This window comes from Salvelinus namaycush, chromosome 4 (genome assembly GCF_016432855.1).
Source record: "Salvelinus namaycush isolate Seneca chromosome 4, SaNama_1.0, whole genome shotgun sequence".
NCBI lineage: Eukaryota > Metazoa > Chordata > Actinopteri > Salmoniformes > Salmonidae > Salvelinus > Salvelinus namaycush.
In genome coordinates this window covers 48519943-48526637 of record NC_052310.1, presented here as the reverse complement: position 1 = coordinate 48526637, position 6695 = coordinate 48519943, and positions in this window count along the sequence as shown.

Here is a 6695-nt window from a genome sequence, read left to right as displayed (position 1 = left end):
CATCTAGCGGCTGGTTCTATCCTCGGAAAATGCTACGTGCAAAGGCTCACACAAACTCCACCTTAGTTTGGTACGGGGAATTTCAATGCAGTTGAGAACTGCGGTCAAATTATCCTGCAAAATAAAATCTTTAGTTAACGCATCTGCACTGTAGAATTTCCCGAATGGTCTATTAGGTTAGACTTTATATAGTAAACGTAAATTCTGGATAATCAAATTAGTATATGCTATGTTTGGTATGGTTACATACTTAAGGCAAAAAAAGGGAGGGTGGTTGGTGGGGGTAGATGGTCAAATCTCATCACGGGAACATTAGCATTTTAGTTCATTAGCAACTTTGCAACTACACTGAACAAAAATATAAACGCAACATGTAAAGTGTTGGTGCCATGTTTCATGAGCTGAAATAAAAGATCCCAAAATAGATGTCTTAAGTTTTGATGGAGCATGCAATTGGCATGCAGACCGCAGGAATTTCCACCAGAGTAGTTGCCCGATCATTTAATGTTAATTTCTTCACCATAAGCCATCTCTAATGTCTTTTTCGATAATTTGGCAGAATGTCCAACCAGCCTCACAACCACATGTAACCACGCCAGCCCAGGACCTCCACATCCGGCTTCTTTACCTGCAGGATCGTCTGAGACCAGCCAGCATGGCGTTGTGTGGGCGAGCGGTTTGCTGATGTCAATGTTGTGACCAGAGTGCCCCATGGTGGCGGTGGGATTATGGTATGGGCAAGCAGGCATAAGCTACGGCCAACAAACACAATAAAATTTTATCGATTGCAATTCGAATGTACAGAGATACGGTGACGAGATCCTGAAGCCCATTGTCTTGCCATCGATCCGCCACCATCACCTCATGTTTCAGCATGATAATGCACAACACCAAGTCGCCAGGATCTGTACACAATTCCTGGAAGCTGAAATGTCCTGTATACAATGGCCTGTATACTCACCAGACATGTCACCCATTGAGCATGTTTGGGATGCTCTGGATTGACGTGTAAGACAACGTGTTCCAGTTGCCGTCAATTCCAGCAACTTCACACAGCCATTGAAGAAGAGTGGGACAACATTTCACAGGCCACAATCTATAGCCTGATCAACTCTATGCAAAGGAGTTGTGTTGCGCTGCATGATGAAAATGATGGTCAAACCAGATACTGACTTGTTTTGTGATCCATGCCCCTTCCGTGACGAGTACCTGAGGCTCATTATGAGGCCAACAGATGTGACCAACAGATGCATATCTGTATTCCCAGATGTGAAATCCATAGATTAAGGCCTAATTAATTTATTTCAATTGACTGATTTCCATATATGCTGTGTTTATACTTTTGTTCAGTGTACTTAACTACCACATTTTATCTACTTTGCAACTACTTAGCATGTTAGCTAACCCTAACCTTAACCCCTAACTCCTAGAGCTAGCTCACATTAGCATTAGCCACCTTGCTAACGTTAGCCACAACAAATTGGAATTCGTAACATATAAGTTTTGCAAATTCGTAACATATTATACGAATTGTAATTTGTAACATCACAAGAAAGGAATGATGGACATCCACCAATTAAAACATACCATACAAAATGTAACATATCATACTAAATGGAGTGTCTCGAAGTTACGTACAGAATAATACAAAATGCTCTGAGACCACATTGAGCATTTGCAACATTAATGCACTGCACATTATAACAGGGTTTCCCAAACTCGGTCCTGGAGCCCCTCTTGGTGTACATTTTGTTTTTTCCCTAGCACTACACAGCTGATTCAAATAACCAACTCAAATCAAATTTTATTTGTCACATGCGCCGAATACAACAGTTGTAGACCTTACAGTGAAATGCTTACTTACAAGCCCTTAACCAACAATGCTTTAAGAAGTTCTAAGAAAAATAAGTGTTAAGTAAAAAATAGATAATTAAAAAATAGAAAATAAAAGTAACAAATAATTAAACAGCAGCAGTAAAATAACAATATCGAGGCTATATACAGGGGGTACCTGTAACGGCAGTCTAAGTCGTCCTCCTCCTCAGACGAGGAGAGGCGAGAAGGATCGGAGGACCAATGTGCAGCGTGGTAAGTTTCCATGGTTTAATAACAAGAAAACTATACACAAAATACAAAACAACAAATGTACTAACCGTCACAGTCCCGTGTGGCACAAACACTGACACAGGAAACAACCACCCACAAATCCCCAACACAAAACAAGCCACCTATATATGATTCTCAATCAGGGACAACGATAGACAGCTGCCTCTGATTGAGAACCATATTAGGCTGAACATAGAAACAGACAAACTAGACACACAACATAGAATTCCCACCCAGCTCACGTCCTGACCAACACTAAACAAGCAAAACACATAAGAACTATGGTCAGGACGTGACAGTACCGGTACAGGGTCAATGTGCGGGGGCACCGGTTAGTCGAGGTAACTGAGGTAATATGTACATGTAGGTGGAGTTAAAGTGACTTTGCATAGATAATAAACAGAGAGTAGCAGCAGCGAAAAAGAGGGGTCTGGCTAGCCCTTTGATTAGCTGTTCAGGAGACTTATGGCTTGGGGGTAGAAGCTGTTAAGAAGCCTTTTGGACCAGATGTAGAACCTTTTGAAGATCTGAGGACCCATGACAAATCTTTTCAGTCTCCTGAGGGGGAATAGGTTTTATCGTGCCCTCTTGACAACTGTCTTAGTGTGTTTAGATCATGATAGTTTGTTGGTGATGTGAACACGAAGGAACTTGAAGCTCTCAACCTGCTCCACTACAGCCCAGTTGATGTTAATGGGGGCGTGCTCGGTCCTCCTTTTCCTGTAGTCCACAATTATCTCCTTTGTCTTGATCACATTGAGGGAGAGGTTGTTGTCCACACGGCCAGGTCTCTGACCTCCTTCCTATAGGCTGTCTCATCGGTCAGTGATCAGGCCTACCACTGTTGTGTCATCGGCAAACTTGATGATGGTGTTGGAGTCGTGCCTGGCCATGCAGTCATGAGTGAACAGGGAGTACAGGAGGGGACTGAGCACGCACCCCTGAGGGGCCCCTGTGTTGAGGATCAGCATGGCGGATGTGTTGTTACCTACCCTTACCACTTGGGGGACGGCCCGTCTGGAAGTCCAGGATCCAGTTCCAGAGGGAGGTGTTTAGTCCGAGGGTCCTTAGCTTAGTGATGAGTTTTGAGGGCACTATTGTGTTGAACGCTGAGCTGGCATTCTCACATAGGTGTTCCCTTTGTCCAGGTGGGAAAGGGCAGTGTTGAATGCAATAGATATTGCAACATCTGTGGATCTGTTGGGGCGGAATGCAAATTGGAGTGGGTCTAGGGTTTCTAGGATAATGGTGTTGATGTGAACCATAACCAGCCTTTCAAAGCACTTCATGGCTACAGATGTGAGTGCTTCGGGTCGGTAGTCATTTAGGTTGGTTACTTTAGTGTTCTTGGGCACAGGGACTATGGTGGTCTGCTTGAAACATGTTGGTATTACAGACTCAGTCAGAGACAGCGTATGTTCGGAGTACACGTCCTGGTAATCCGTCTGGCCCTGCATCCTTGTGAATGTTGACCTGTTTAAAGGTCTTACTCACATCAGCTACGGAGAGAGTGATCACACAGTCGTCTGGAACAGCTGATGCTCTCATGCATGTTGCAATGTGACTCGAAGCGAGCATAGAAGTAATTTAGCTCGTCTGGTAGGCTCGTGTCACTGGGCAGCTCGCGGCTGTGCTTCCCTTTGCAGTCTGTAATAGTTTGCAAGCCCTGCCACATCTGACAAGCATCGGAGCCGGTGTAGTATAATTCAATCTTAGTCCTGTATTGATGCTTTGCCTGTTTGATGGTTCGTCGGAGGGCAAAGCGGTATTTCTCATTAGCTTCCGGGTTAGAGTCCCGCGCCTTGAAAGCGGCAGCTCTACCCTTTAGCTCAGTGAAGATGTTGTCTGTAATCCATGGCTTCTGGTTGGGGTATGTACTTACGGTCACTGTGGGGACGACGTCATCAATACACTTGTTGACGAAGCCAGTGACTGATGTGGTGTACTCCTCAATGCCATCGGAAGAATCACGTAACATATTATAGTCTGTGCTCCGTGATCATCCGTTTACCCACACTGCGTCTCACAAAGACAAATCAGTCGGAACCAAAAATCTAAAATTTGGAGTCTGGACCAAAGGACAAATTTCCACCGTTCTAATGTCCATTGCTCGTTTTTCTTGGCCCAAGCAACTCTTCTTCATATTGGTCCGGCAGGTAGCCTAGTGGTTAGAGCGTTGGACCAGTAACCGAAAGGTTGCTGGAGCGAATCCCTGAACTGACAAGGTAAAAATCTGTTGTTCTGCCCCTGAGCAAGGCAGTTAATCAACATCCACGGCACCCAGGGAACAGTGGGTTAAGGCAGCCTCACGCACCTCTCTGATTCAGAGGGTTAAATGCGTAAGAAACATTGCAATTGAAGGCATTCATTTGTACAACTGACTAGGTATCCCCCTTTCCTTTAGTAGTGGTTTCTTCACAGCAATTCGACCATGAAGGCATGATTCGACCATTAAGACATGAGCCTGTTTCATCATAGCGCTTCATGGTTTTTGCGACTGCACTTGAAGAAACTTTCAGTAATCTTTTTGTTATTAGTCCCAACTTTTTGTTTAATTCAAGCCCTCCCATCTATCTCTTAACACCATCCATATTGGATTTCTGTTTGCCATATATTTGTCAACTCCGCTGTGATGTTTCACAAAAGTTCTGAATATTTCTATTCTCATTGTTTCTACAGATTGTAAATTAAAGATTAACATGTTTGCTAAAAGTATTATTATATTATTGATCAATTGACTATGACTTTTCAAATCACCCAGTAGTTATATCTGCAGAGTTAGCTCCAGGTAAATGTTGAAATTCTTCAGCCATTCCTGGACCTGTGACCAAAAACAAGCTACATATGGACAGTACCAAAATAAATGATCTGATGACTCTGTCTCTTTGCAGCAAAATCTGCAGAGCTGGGAAGGTTGTATCCCCCATATATATAACATTCTATTGGTTGCAAGAATTTTTATAATAATTTAAATTCTATGTTTTGAATATCAGTTCATAAACCATGTGGCATGGAATCGGTACATTGAAAATCTCTTCCCAACTATTTTGCAATCTATATGGCACAGCTGTCTATTTTTGGTCCTTAAATGAAAGTGGTATACTTATTTATTTATCACAATTTTCTTTAACCAATTTGATCTTTAATGTAGGGCCGGCAGACAAGTTCCTTACTTTTCCCCCTTTCCACTTGCCTCTTCCATTTTTGCGGTAATGCCGCAATTAGTTGTTTGTAATTTTAGGTAGAGCAGACATTTACATATATTTTTGTTAGCTGCATGTGTGACATAACTCCACCAGTCCTATTTATGATATAATTTACAAAAATTATACTTTTTTAAAATGTATTAAAAATATATATTTTTTTATCAATTACTATATTTGAATTTAACCACAATATTTCTTGTATTATTTGTTCTATCTTTTCTGGTGGATTAAACTGAAATTCCAACCAACTTTCGATGGCTTGTTTTAAAAATATCGATATTTTGGAGATTATTTCATTTTCAATTAACCGAAAGTGAGCGGTTGTAATCTGAATTATGGGGAAAAGGCCATTCTTGAACATGGGGTGAGACATTCTTACTAATTTGCTATAGAACCAGTTCTGATTTAAGTGTAACTTTTGTAAGACACATTTTCCCAGTCAGAGCAATAGCACTAAAAGCAACAAAACAAAATACATAAAAGCAACAAAGTGTTTCCACACCTCACCAGCTGCAGACAACATGGAAAGCGGCAATACACAGCTAGGGATTATGTTCACTAGTCTGATTGGCCTTTAGCCATGTCTTCATGTTTTTGTGAAGGTGTGATAGTTGGTAAAGTTGTGTGTGTCTGATAGCTGGGTATTCCAGACATTGGAAGCTCTCACAGAGAAAGCAGATTGACTAAAGGTGCTTTTCCTTCAGAGAACTATACAGTCACCTCTCATGGCAGACCTTGTGGATCTGCTGCCATAGGTTTGGGTTTTCTGTTTAACAAAAGTACTGAGTGGAGGGGGAGCCATTCCATGTAGGATCTTGAATACAAGATGTGTCTGTGTATTGCGCAAGATTTTCCCAACTCAGGAGCTCATGCTTTCTGAGGATGTAACAGTGATGATGGCTATTGGGTTTCCTATCAAGCCCTTTGAGAGCCTGTTTGTAGACAGGCTGAATGGGTTTTAATGTGGTACAGCAAGCTCGGGCCCAACTAGTCAAGAAGTATGTTAATAAGTGGGGGAGTATCATAGATTTGAAGTACAGTTTTGCTTCCTCTGTAGTCAAAAATTTTGTGTAAATCGGAAATTAGCTAGGTTGAATTTGGTTATTTGAGTTACCTTTTTCACCTGCTTTTTAAAAGAGAAGTTGAAATCAAGTATGATGCCAAGGTACATAAAATCAGATACCACCTGGAGCTTCTCCCCTGACACATAGACATCTGGCTCAGTGGCATCAGTTTCCCTCCTTGTGAACAACATGCAGACTGTTTTTTTTCACATTGAGATGCAAACATGAGTCACTGAGCCACTTTGTAACCTGGACCATTACAGTAGTGAGTTCTTGTGCAGCTTGTTGTTTGCTCTTTGCATACACATATATCACTGTA